This window comes from Mirounga angustirostris, unplaced genomic scaffold, assembly GCF_029215605.1.
Source record: "Mirounga angustirostris isolate CCGP_5_RB_7025 unplaced genomic scaffold, mMirAng1.0.hap1 SCAF_17, whole genome shotgun sequence".
Lineage (NCBI taxonomy): Eukaryota > Metazoa > Chordata > Mammalia > Carnivora > Phocidae > Mirounga > Mirounga angustirostris.
The window spans coordinates 52,000,376-52,013,387 of NW_026991725.1; positions in this window are offsets into that span (position 1 = coordinate 52,000,376).

Here is a 13,012-nt window from a genome sequence, read left to right on the forward strand (position 1 = left end):
GGCTTGATCTCATGACCCTGAGATCATGACCTGAGCCAAAATCAAGAGGTGCCCTTAGAATCAAAACTGAAACCTTTATGTATTCCCATAGATGATAGTATGCTGCTTATCGTGGTCCATTTGTCCCATATTCTCTCTTCTTCAGGGCTTTACATTAATCACAGCCATTTATATATATAAATATGATTTAATATATAAACCATATAAACAAATATAAAATAAATACATAAATCATATCTATAAATCATATAAATCTGATTTATATATATAAATATCTGTATGTGTGGTGGGGTTGGCTCTTGTAATCAGAAATCCACATGATTTAGAGTGAAGAAATAAGTAATTTTGCTTGAGTAGCTACCTGGCTTTTCCTATTGTCTATAATAATCTTCCTGCCTGCCTGCCTGTCCATTTGTCTGTCTGTCTTTATTCCCATGTCTAGGCTCCTTTCTTCTTCAGTATGTACCCTGGCACATAGATATTTTTATTGAATAGTGTAAATGGTATTTCCCCAGGCAATTCTTTAATGCCACTGGGGATGTAGTAAAATCACAAAGACTTGGCCTACTGGTTATTTAAGCTATTGATCTTCACCTGCTGCTCAGAAACTCCTGAAATAAATCTCATTTGAGTCCAGTTCATTGTATGCTATCTTTCTCACTGCTACAATTTCACTCTTCATTTGATTGAGCACCTACTATATGCCAGGTTTATACACTATGTAAGAGGCTTATGATCTCCACTCTCAGAGAGTTTGGAGTCTCTTGAGTAAAACATAAAGCACAAATATAGAAGTAAGACCAAATAAGTACAATGTTGACAAATGTGATAAAAGTTCTGACACGTAAGAATGTGTCATGGGGAAGAACATTGAGGAATGCACTACTTATAGACTGGTTAATCAGGGGAGATCTCAATGAGGAGAAGAGTGAGGGGAAAGAATACCAACCTGAATGTGCCCAGTGCAGGGACAGAAGCAGGGTTGGAAGGCATGTTGCAGTTTTGCTAACTCTAAGCAGGATAGTATCTAGAGTATAGAGGTAATCTTGGGGCAGTGGAATGGATGACAGAGTGTGCTCATAAGTCATTAGATGGTATGCTGTGGAATTTGGATTTTTATCCTGGAGGTAAGAGGAAATAATTATAATAAATTAATTATAATTATGTAAATTTACATTTCAAAATGATCCCTCTGATACAGCAGTGGTGTGTTCAGGTTTTGCGGGGCAGATGCATATACAATTTGGGAGTCTCTCTTTTTTTTTTAAGATTTTATTTATTTATTTGACAGAGAGAGACACAGCAAGAGAGGGAACACAAGCAGGGGGAGTGGGAGAGAGAGAAGCAGGCTTCCCGCGGAGCAGGGAGCCTGATGTGGGGCTCGATCCCAGGACTCTGGGATCATGACCCAAGACAAAGGCAGATGCTTAACGACTAAGCCACCCAGGTGCCCCTGGGAGTCTCTTTTTAAGAATAAAATAGTATGAATTTAAAAATACAAAATTCGGTACTAAAGTGACTATTCGTTTAAAATGAGAAAGAAAGCACAACAAATTAGAAATTTAAAAATGCTGGACGCCTGGGTGGCTCAGTTGGTTAAGCGACTGCCTTCGGCTCAGGTCATGATCCTGGAGTCCCGGGATCGAGTCCCACATCGGGCTCCCTGCTCGGCGGGGAGCCTGCTTCTCCCTCTGACCCTCTCCCCTTTCATGTGCTCTCTCTCTCTCAAATAAATAAATAAAATCTTTAAAAAAAAAAAAAGAAATTTAAAAATGCTGAGGGGTGTCTGGGTGGCTCAGTCGGTTAAGCGTCTTCCTTTGATTCAGGTCATGATCTCAGGGTCCTGGGATGGAGCCCTATGTGTGTCAGTGAGAATGAAAAAGAAAGACATGATTGATTTTTGCATCTCTTCATTTAGGCAATAATTAATAAATCACTCCAATTAATAATATTGGAGTGATTTATTTTAGGAGGGGTTAGGGATGGGGGAGACAAGGAACATTTAACTCTCTGACTTGAGCAACTGGAGGAGGTCACGTTATTGAGATAGAAAACATGACTGAGAGAGGACCGGTGAATGTTACTGAACTTGAGGGGCCTCAAGTGAGTTGGCGTTGCCATTCTGGAAAGCAACCTGGGAGGAGATGGTAGAAGCCATGGGATTGGGAAGTTGGTGGTGCCATCAGTCGGTGGAACGTTGGACCTGGAGCCAGGGAGTTGCCATGGCCTTAGCCAAAAGAGCCCTAAAATAAAATAGTAAACCAGGTCGATGGCCCTGGCAGCTCCTTAGAAACTTGGCTCAAACCAAACCCTGCTCTTCTGAATGTGCTGACGAGGTGTTTTGCATACTGTTTCTACTGCTACCACCCAGTCTCCCATTAAACTTAATTTGGCATGTCTCGTGGCAAAAATTCCTGAGCCCAAAGTTTATAGACCTTTAGTAAAATAACTCTCTCAGTTCACAGTCAAGTAACAAATCAGAGTTGGGGTTTGTTTTTTTGTTTTTTTTTTTCACTTATCTAAGTTCTAGCTGATTCTTTTTATTATCCTTCTTCTGCTCATTGTTATTAGTCTTTTTGTTCCTTACTCATCTGATTTCTGCAGTCATTTTAAACATTCTTTTTTTTTTTTTAAAGATTTTATTTATTTATTTGACAGAGAGAGAGAGACAGTGAGAGAGGGAACACAAGCAGGGGGAGTGGGAGAGGGAGAAGCAGGCTTCCCGCTGAGCAGGGAGCCGGATGCGGGGCTCGATCCCAGGACCCTGGGATCATGACCTGAGCCGAAGGCAGACGCTTAACGACTGAGCCACCCAGGCATCCCCATTTTAAACATTCTTACCCATATTTTGTATCTAATAAAAACAACTTCTGGAATCTTTTCTGCTCTTTATTTTATTGGCTTATTCTCAGTTATGATGTCTTTCTCCTTGTATGCTTTGTCTTTAGGTCTTAGTTTGTTTTGCTTTTATTGTGAGCTTGAATTTATTGGAAATTTATCAGTAGGATAGTGAGAATTCTTTGAGGTCTACAGTAAGGGCAGTTTCTCCAAAAAAGATTGTGTTTGATCTTTCCTGGAGGCATTGTAAATTCCTGGAATCACTTTCAACTAACTTCTCAGTTTATTTATTATTTACTTTGCTTGTTTTTAGAATATTCCCACAGCATTAGTTCAGACCTCAAATCCATGTAAAAGCCAGCCCATAGTTGCAAAGATATTTTTTCTCTTCACCCAGTGACAAGGTAATGATAGGTACTTTCCTTTGGTGTCTCCTTTTGTGGGGTTGATTTCAGTTGTTTTTATTTGTCTGTTCGGTGGATTGGTTTTCCTGATTCCATTTCGCTGAAAATGTCTCAGATCCACAGGAATTTTTGTACCAACTCTTTGTTAGGTAAGGGACATTTTGTGGGAAAAAAACACATTCCTAGACCTAGTCTCCTTTCCCTGGGCAATTGTAAAAAGTGAGTATTTGGGTAACAGAGTAACATGGATGCCCTTTGGGCAGTCAGCAGCTTCAGAGCTCACTTCACTGGATTCATGTATTAGCTCTGTAACTGGCCTCTAAAGATTTTCCTTATTTTCTTGCCAGCTCAGCAACACATGTAAAATGATCATTTTAAGGTATTTTGTTGCTGCATGGTTATCAGGTTATTACTGGAACCAGAAATCAACCATGACTTTCTTATACAATTCCCAGCCCTGCACCAGGATTGCTAATTGCCTTGATTTTCTCTTGTTGACAAGAGAATGGTGTATCATTTCTCAAATTATCTAGCCTATCAGTCATATTTGTATGGGATCTACTTCCTTCACAGTCATTCTTTGGAGACCCTGGAACCTTCTGCTCCAGCACGGACCAGTGACTCTCCAGCTGTCATCCTGAGATCTCTCTCCACTTCCTAGGGTGAACCCGCTATAGATCCGCTATTCCTAGATCTGATGGCTTCCAATATTTTATTTGTTTCTGCATTTTCTATATCATTTCATTAATGAACTCAATTATTGGACATTTCTGAGTCCATCCACATCTAAAAATGTCTTTTAAAAAAATTTTAGAAGAGAGGGAGCATGCACAAGCAGGGGGGATGTGCAGAGGGAGTTGGGGAGGAAGAGAATCTCAAGAAGACTCCCCGCTGAGCATGGAGCCTGACTCGGGGCTTGATCTCACGACACTGAAATCATGACCTGACCTGAAGTCAAGAGTCAGCTGCTTAACTGACTAAGCCACCCAGGTGCCCCTAAAAATGTCTTTATTTTGCTCTCAAACTTGACTAATGGTTTGCTTGGGTATTGAATATAGATTTAAAATAAATGGCCTTGACTTCTGATTTCAAATTCAAAATTTAAGAACTTGGAAGTCATCTTATGCTTAAGAAAAGAGCTGAACACACTGAAAATCATAACTTTTCTTGGGACCATTAGAAAATTGAGGTCTCAAGGCAGACTACTCCCAAATCTGAAGAATGCAGAAAACCAAAACTTAAAAAAAAATCTTGCAAAAAGCCAGAGAGGAGGAAAAAACTTACCTACTAAGGAACAAAAACAAGAGTTGCAGTGGACTTCTTTTCATTTAAAGCAAAACAAAACCAAAAAACAATGGAATGAAATGTTTCAAGTGTTGAAAGAAAAAAATCCACCAACCTAGAGTTCTATACCCAGAGATTATTCTTCAAAAATTAAGGAGAAATAAAGACTTTTTAATAGAAAACTGAGGGAATTTATCATCCATGGAACCACTCTGCAAAAACAGACAAACAAACCATTGAAGACAGAAGAATATGGTCAGAAACTTGGATCTCCGTAAAGAAAGGAGGAGTATCAGAGAAGATGTAAATGAAGGTAAAATAATAACCCTTATTTTTAAATTCTAAATTTATCTAAAATTAACTTGCTTGAAAGCGATAATCATGACAACATATTGAGCAGTTATAGCCTATGGGCAAGTAAAGTGAATGACAGCATATCGTAATGGATGAGAGAGAAATTGAGAATACTCTGTTATAAGGTACCTGTACTACACATGAAGTAACATAATATCATTTAAAGGTGGGCTTAAATTAGTTGTAAACGTATATTGCAAACGCTAGAGCAACCACTAAAATTTTTGTTAAAAGAAGCGTATTGATACAGTAAGGGAAGAGCTAAAATAATAAAGTGTTTATTAAAACCAAAGAAGGCAGAGGGGGAAAAAAGAACAAACAAAACAACAAATTCAATCAGTAGAAAACAGTTACAAACATGGTAGATATTAACCCAGGTATTTCAATAATCACTTTAAATGTGAATGATTGGAATACACCAGTTAGAAGACAGAGATTGGCAAAGTAGATTAAAAAAGCCCTAACTATATGTTGTCTATTAGAGACCCACTTTAATGACACAGATTAAATGTAAATAGATGGAGAAAACTATGTCCTGGTAACACTAATCAAAACTGGAGTAACTATATTAATTTTGGATAAGGCAGATTTCTGGAAAAGAAGAATTATCAGGGGTAAAGAAGGTTACATGACAATGAAGGAACCAGTTCTCCCAGAAGACATAATAATCCTTAACCTAACAACAGACCCATCAGAATTTATGAAGCAAAAACTGAGAAACTGGAAGGAGAAAACAGATAACTCCACTATGAGAGCTGGGGACATCAACATTCCTCTTTCAGTAATCGATAGATCAGGTATCCTGGTCAAAAAATCAATAAGGGTATAATTGAACCAAACAGCACCCTCAATCAACTTGATCTAATTGACATTTATAGAGTACTCTACCCAAAAACGGCAGAATACAAATTCTTCTCAAGCTTGCATGGAACATTCATCAGGATAGACCAAATTCTGGGCTACAAAACACAGTTTAAAAATTTTAAAAGAACAGAAATTATGCTATGTATTTTTCTCAGATCACAATAGAATGAAACTAAAAATCAATAACAGAAAGATAGTGGAAAGATCCTCAAATATTTGAACATTAGAATAAATATTTGAAAACTTGTAAATAACAAATGAGCCAAAGAAAAATTCTCAAGAGAAATTAAAAGATATTTTGAAATAAATGAAATTGAATATACAACTTGTCAAAATTTGTGGGGTAACTGAAAGTTCTTTGGGGGGAAATTAAATAGCATTAAGTACATGTATTAAAAAATCAGAAGAATCTAAAATTAATAATCTAAGCTTCCACTTTAGGAATCTAGCAAATGAAGAACAATATAAGCCTAAGGCAAACAGAAGATAGGAAATAAAAACTAGAGCAGAAATCAATGAATTTGGAAGCAGGAAAACAATGAAAATCAGCAAAACCAAGTTAGTTCTTTAGAAAGATCGATAAAATTATAAGCCTCTTGCCAGGATAACCAAGAAAATAAGATAGAAAACATATCACTAATAGCAGAAAAGAAAGAAAGGTCATTGCTATTGATTATGGGGGCATTAAAAGAATAATAAAAAATACTATGAATAGTTCACAGGTTTGAGAAGATAGATGAAATAAATTCCTTGAAAGATATGTTATCAAAACTCACACAAGGAAGGACAGATAATTTAAAGATTTATTATTTATTTTAGAGACAGAGAGAGAGTGCTCGAGAGCATATGAGTGGGGGGAGGGGCAGAGGGAGAGGAAGAGTGAAAGAATCTCAAGCAGACTCCCTGCAGAATGTGGAGCCCAATGTGGGGCTTGATCTCATGACCCTGAGACTATGACCTGGGCCGAAATCAAGAACAGATGCTTAACCTGGCTCAGTTAGTGAAGCACCTGGAAAGGTAGTTAATTTAAATAGGCCTATGTCTACTTAAGAATTAAATCAATAATTAATAACCTTACACAGAAGTAAACACCAGGCTCAGATGGTTTCACTTGTGAATTCGGCAAAAAAAAAAAAAAAAGGAAGAAATAATGCCAGTTCTCTGTAGTCTCTTCTAGAACATAGGAAGAGGTGTTAGTAACACTTCCTAACTTAGTCTATGAGGCCAGCATTACCCTAATACTAAAACCATGTAATGGCATGAGAAGAATGAAAAACTACAGAGCAGTGTCTCTCATGAACATGTGGTAGACAGAATTATGCCCCTCCCCACATTCTAATTCCTGGAATCTGTGAATATGGTACCTTACCTGGCAAAGGGCACTTTGCAGGTGTTACTGAGTTAAGGACCTTGAGGTAGGAGATTATCCTGGATTAACTGGGTGGTCTCAATGTAACCGTGATGTAACCCTTTAAGAGGGAGACAGTAGCGTCATAGAGAGGAGATATGTGACAGGAAGAGGTTGGAATGATATTCCCGAAGACAGAGGGAGGGGCCACTGGCCAAGGAACTCAGTGGGTCTTTGGAAGTTAAAAAAAAGCAAAGTAGTGGATTACACCCAAAGTTTCCAGAAGGCATGGAGCTCTGCTGACATCTTGGTGGTAGCCTGTAAGGCTCACTTCAAACTTCTGACTTAAGAAATGTAAGATAATACATCTGTATTGTTTTAGTGCCAGTACTTTGTCATAACTTTTATTTTTATAGCAAAAGTCAAATAATAAAACATAGATGGGAAGATCCCCAACAAAATGTTAGCAAACTGGATCCGGCAATGTTTAGAAAGACATATACGTCACAACCAAGTGGGCTTTACTCCAGGCATGCAGAGCTGCTCAACATTAAAAGATAAATTAATATATCTGCCACACCAACAGGCTAAAGAAGACAATTCAACTGATCATATCAATGGCAGAAAAAGCATTTAACAAAATCCACTATCTACTCATGATACAAATTCTTGGCAAACAAGGATGGGAACTTCTTTGTCATCATAAAGAATATCTACCAAAAAACCTAAACCCAAAGATAACGTTCTATTTAACTGTGAGAAATCCATGGTGGTCTTGGGTCATGACAGTTTTTCGGATGTGGTCTGCTGTCATTTATCTTGATCATTACATTATAGTCTTTTTATTCTGAAGAATTTTGTGTTTTTTCATCTCTGTCTTTCATTCTATATTTGATAATTTTCTCTCCATTCTCAGATCTCTTTTCTAGTAACTTTCCTCAGTAAGATGTGGAGCTGCGTGGAATGGACTCTTCATCTGTTTTCTTTGTTCTGTCTACCTCTATCATTCTGATCTGTGTCAGAGGACTGAAAGGTGGGGAGGATCAAATATGGAAGCACAGGAGATTTTTTAGGGTGGTGAAACTATTTGGTATGATACTGTAATGGCGGATACAAGATGGTATGCATTTGTCAGAGTCATAGACCGTAACAATACAGAGTGAATTTCATACATGCAAAATAAATAACAGTCCAACCAGAGGAAAAGGTGCTCATCTAAGTAATTCTGAGAATGAGTGGAATCTGAAATTCTAAAGACAAAAGGAACTGCACAAAAGTACCATACTTGAGGCAATAAAGTTGTTTCCCATGGCTGTATGAGTGAACCATTCTGATACTGTAGACGTGTATCCTGGAGTTGACCAGTTAAATAAATGGACAGAAAATGGTGGGAGCCAGGTTTCTTACTGTGGGCTCAGTAGTTTACAAATAGGCAATGGTTGGAGGCTAGAATAATCCATGTGGTAGTGGAGTATGGTTAGAGACATCAGTATGAACTCATGTTTAGCTTAATATAGACCCAGATGCTGACATATAGGAATACTTATAGATCTGTGTACACTCATGTATTAGTATACACACATATATTTCCTTGTATTGTCAGCTTTGAGAGCCTAGAAGCGATGAACACCTCAGGCTATGAGCACACCTTGCATTTAGATCTTGGTTCCTAATACCATTTCCTTAAAAGAGGCAGGGCTCTTTGGAGAAATGGCTGATTCTAGGACTGGGGCAGAAAAAATGCAAGATGAGCTTGGATCATCATGTAGTGACAGAAAGTTAGGAGGTGTTCTAAACAAAACCAAAACCGGAACAAAACCCACAAATAATGCCAATATACATTGAGGGAATTATGAGAAAGGTATACAGGAGAAAACTGAAAGAGCTCCTTTGGCTAAAGCTGGAACAGTTTGAGCCAAAAGATCAAGTAATATTGGATTACAACCCAAAGTATAAAATAAATTGAGTTGCCTGGCTGGCTCAGTCAGTAGAGCACTCAATTCTTAATCTCAGGGTCGTGAGTTCAAGCCTCACATTGGGCATGAAGCCTACTTAAAAAAAATGACAAAGTATAAAATAAATGTCCATGAGTCTGTAGTGATACAAATACATGATTGACTAATGGAGAGGAAGAGACAAAGGCCCCATACAGAAATAGTCCACATAACTTCTTTTTATAGAGGTGGATCGTAAATCTCCACTCCTTAAGTGTGAGCTGCGCATCACACAGAATGGAAAGAGGAACAAAAAAGAGTAACTTTACAATGGAAAAATATGGCCACCATCTCCCTGAGCTAGATGGTCAAGGGCACCATCAACAGTGATGTCATGTTGATGGTATTTACCCTTGATGCCATGAGAATGGCACTTGTCTTCTGTGATCTTCCTCTCCCAAACCCATAACCAGAGTCGAATCATGAAAAAAACAGCAGACAGGTTCCACTAGAGGGACACTCTGCAAAATATCTGACCAGTACTCCTCAAAACTGTAAAGATCATCAAAAACAAGGAAAGTCTGAGGAAGTGTCACAGTAAAAAGGAGCCTAAGGAGACATGACGAGTAAATGTGATGTTATACCCTGGGTATGGATGGGATTCTGGAACAGAAAAAGGACATTAGGTAAAAACTAAGGAAATCTTCGTAAGTATGTATCAATACTGGTTTACTAAGTGTCGTGAATATACCATCTTGATAGAAGATTGTAAGATATGGGGTGCCTAGGTGGCATAGTCAGCGTCTGTCTCTTGATTTCAGCTCAGGTCATGATCTCAGGGTCATGAGATGGAGCCCCGTGTCAGGCTCCGTGCTGAGTGTGAAGCCTGCTTAAGAGTCTCTCTGTCTCCCTTCCTCCCCCACCCCTGCACACTCCTCTCTCTCTCTCAAAAAAATGACAGATGTTGGCGGGGATGCGGAGAAAGGGGAACCCTCCTACACTGTTGGTGAGAATGCAAGCTGGTGCAGCCACTCTGGAAAACTGTATGGAGATTCCTCAAAAAGTTGAAAATAGAGCTACCATATGATCCAGCAATTGCACTACTGGGTATTTACCCCAAAGATACAAAAGTAGGGATCTGAAGGGGTACGTGCACCCCGATGTTTATAGCAGCAATGTCTACAATAGCCAAACTGTGGAAAGAGCCAAGATGTCCATCGACAGATGAATGGATAAAGAAGATGTGGTATATATATACAATGGAATATTATGCAGCCATCAAAAGGAATGACATCTTGCCATTTGCAACGACGTGGATGGAACTGGAGGGTATTATGTTGAGTGAAATAAGTCAAACAGAGAAAGACATGTATCATATGATCTCACTGATATGAGGAATTCTTAATCGCAGGAATCAAACTGAGGGTTGTTGGAGTGGGGAGTGGGGGGTGGGGTGGGAGGGATGGGGTGACTGGGTGATAGACACTGGGGAGGGTATGTGCTCTGGTAAGCGCTGTGAATTGTGCAGGACTGTTGAATCTCAGATCTGTACCTCTGAAACAAATAATGCAATATATGTTAAGAAAAAAAAAAAAGAAGAAGAAGGTAGCAGGAGGGGAAGAATGAAGCGGGGGAAATCGGAGGGGTAGACGAACCATGAGAGACGATGGACTCTGAAAAACAAACAAGGTTCTAGAGGGGTGGGGGGTGGGAGGATCGGTTAGCCTGGTGGTGGGTATTGAGGAGGGCACATTCTGCATGGAGCACTGGGTGTTGTGCACAAACAATGAATCATGGAACACTTCATCTAGAACTAATGATGTAATGTATGGGGATTAACATAAGAATAAAAAAAAAAAAGAAGATAGTAAGATATGCTAATAATAGAGGAGGCCAGGTCCTCAGTTTATGGGAACTCTCTATACTATTTTCCTAATTGTTCTGTCAAACTACAAGTGTTCTAAAATAAAGTCCGTTTTTAAAAAGTGTCCTCAGAACTTCGAAGGCAGTATCTTTTTTTTTTTTCTCTCTAAGTAGGCTCTGTGCCCAGCATGGAGCCCAGTGCAGGGCTTCAATTCAGACCCTGAGATCAAGACCTGAGCTGAGATCAGGAGTTGGATGCTTAACTGATTGAGCCACCCAGGCGCCCCTGAAGGCAATATCTTCTAATAGCCAGTGGTCTTCATGAGAAATCAGATTGTTATTCCTTTGGGGAAGATAGAATTTCTCCTCCTCCTCTGGAAGCTTTCAGACTTTATTTTGTTAAAGCCAAGCTGTTCCTGTTTAATGACAGTCTTTTAGATGTGGTCTGCTGTCATTTATCTTGATCATTACACTAGAGCCTTTTTATTCTGAAGACTTTTGTGTTTCTTCATTTGGGTTTCTTTCGTTCCATATTTGATAACTTTCTCTCCGTTCTCTGATCTCCTTTCCAGTAATTTTCATTAATAAGTTGTTGAGTTGCATAGAGCTGAGACTCATTGTGTTTTCTTCATTGTCTACCTCTGACATTCTGACCTATCTTGTAGAAATATCCTGCACTATCCTCTAGTCCTCCCATTGACATTTTATTTTGGCAATCTTATGTTTAATTTCTAAGAACTCTGCTACATTTTCTGGATTTTTTTTCCCACTTTGCAGCATCCTATGTTTTAATAGGTAAATTTCCTCTTAGATGTAATTGAGGTTAAGAAATAGATTACCTTCATTGTGATCACTTGACTGATCTGATTGATGGTGGTTATTTCTGTTCGTTTTGTCACATCCAGAAGTATCCCGGACTTGCTTGTCCCCTGATAACTTCCATTCCCTTTCCTGTGTGGTTACGGGTTTATCTCATTGGTATTTCCCTGACTTTGGAGAGAGAAGGGGAGGAAAATGTATGTGACAGATCTGCTACCTTGAACCGAAAAGCCTCAAGATTTTTTTTTAAATAAAAAAACTTCGTAAATAACAAACAGTTACATTACAAAACATAACACACTCTCATTTAAATTGCTTTTATTTTCTGATTCGTAGGTGGAAACCTCTTAAGGGTTGCATTTTATATTTCTCTGCCTCCTCCTATTTTAGAGAGATCATTTTGTTGAATTCCTTTTCTTTACATCTGAGGAGACCAGGGCTCGGAGCAGAGAGCTCTTGACTGACTTGTGGATAAGCACTGGGCTTTTGGAGGAAGATCGGTCTGGTTGGATTCCAGCTTCCCCACTGGCTGTGAGCTTCGGAGCAAGTACTGAATTTCTCTGAGCCCCACTCTCTAAGGTGATCATAATGGAACATGCTCAGTCCAATGATCGTGTGAATAGAATGAGATTATCTGTGTAAAGTGTTTAGGCAGCGCTGTAAATGGTCATAGCCTGATAAATATTGCTGTTACCACTAATCATATCATCCGGATTAAATTACTTGCATACCCGATAAGTGGGTTTTTTCATTTATTTATTTTTTTAAAGATTTTATTTATTTATTTGTCAGAGAGAGCACAAGCAGGGGGGAGAGGCAAGCAGAGGGAGAAGCAGGGCTCCGTGCTGAGCAAGGAGCCCAATGTGGGACTCGATCCTAGGACCCCGGGGTCATGATCCACCTCTATAAAAGAAGTTATAGGTCATTTGCAAAGAAAAACATTCAAATGTTTGGCTAGAGCAGGGTCTGTGTTAGAGGGGACTTAGACCAAAGCAGATACTCGGGCTTTTGGAGCAGTTGGATGGGACGAAGAGAAGTGTTAGGAGGTATTTTACTCTTCCTTATGGCTCTCAATAATAATGTAATTCTACAAACAGCCTTCCAAGCGAAGCCAACCAACCAAACAAAACTTCTGCCCGGGGAACAGAAAGAAGCTTTGGGGAAAACATACGTGAGAGAACCCAATGGTACAGGAGAAGATGCTATTGGAACCGGGATGGAGAGTCAGGACACATTTAGCCCCAATCTCCAAACCCAAAGATGGATTCTGTAGCGGCGATTCAGGGGTGGTGGGAGAGGTGTGG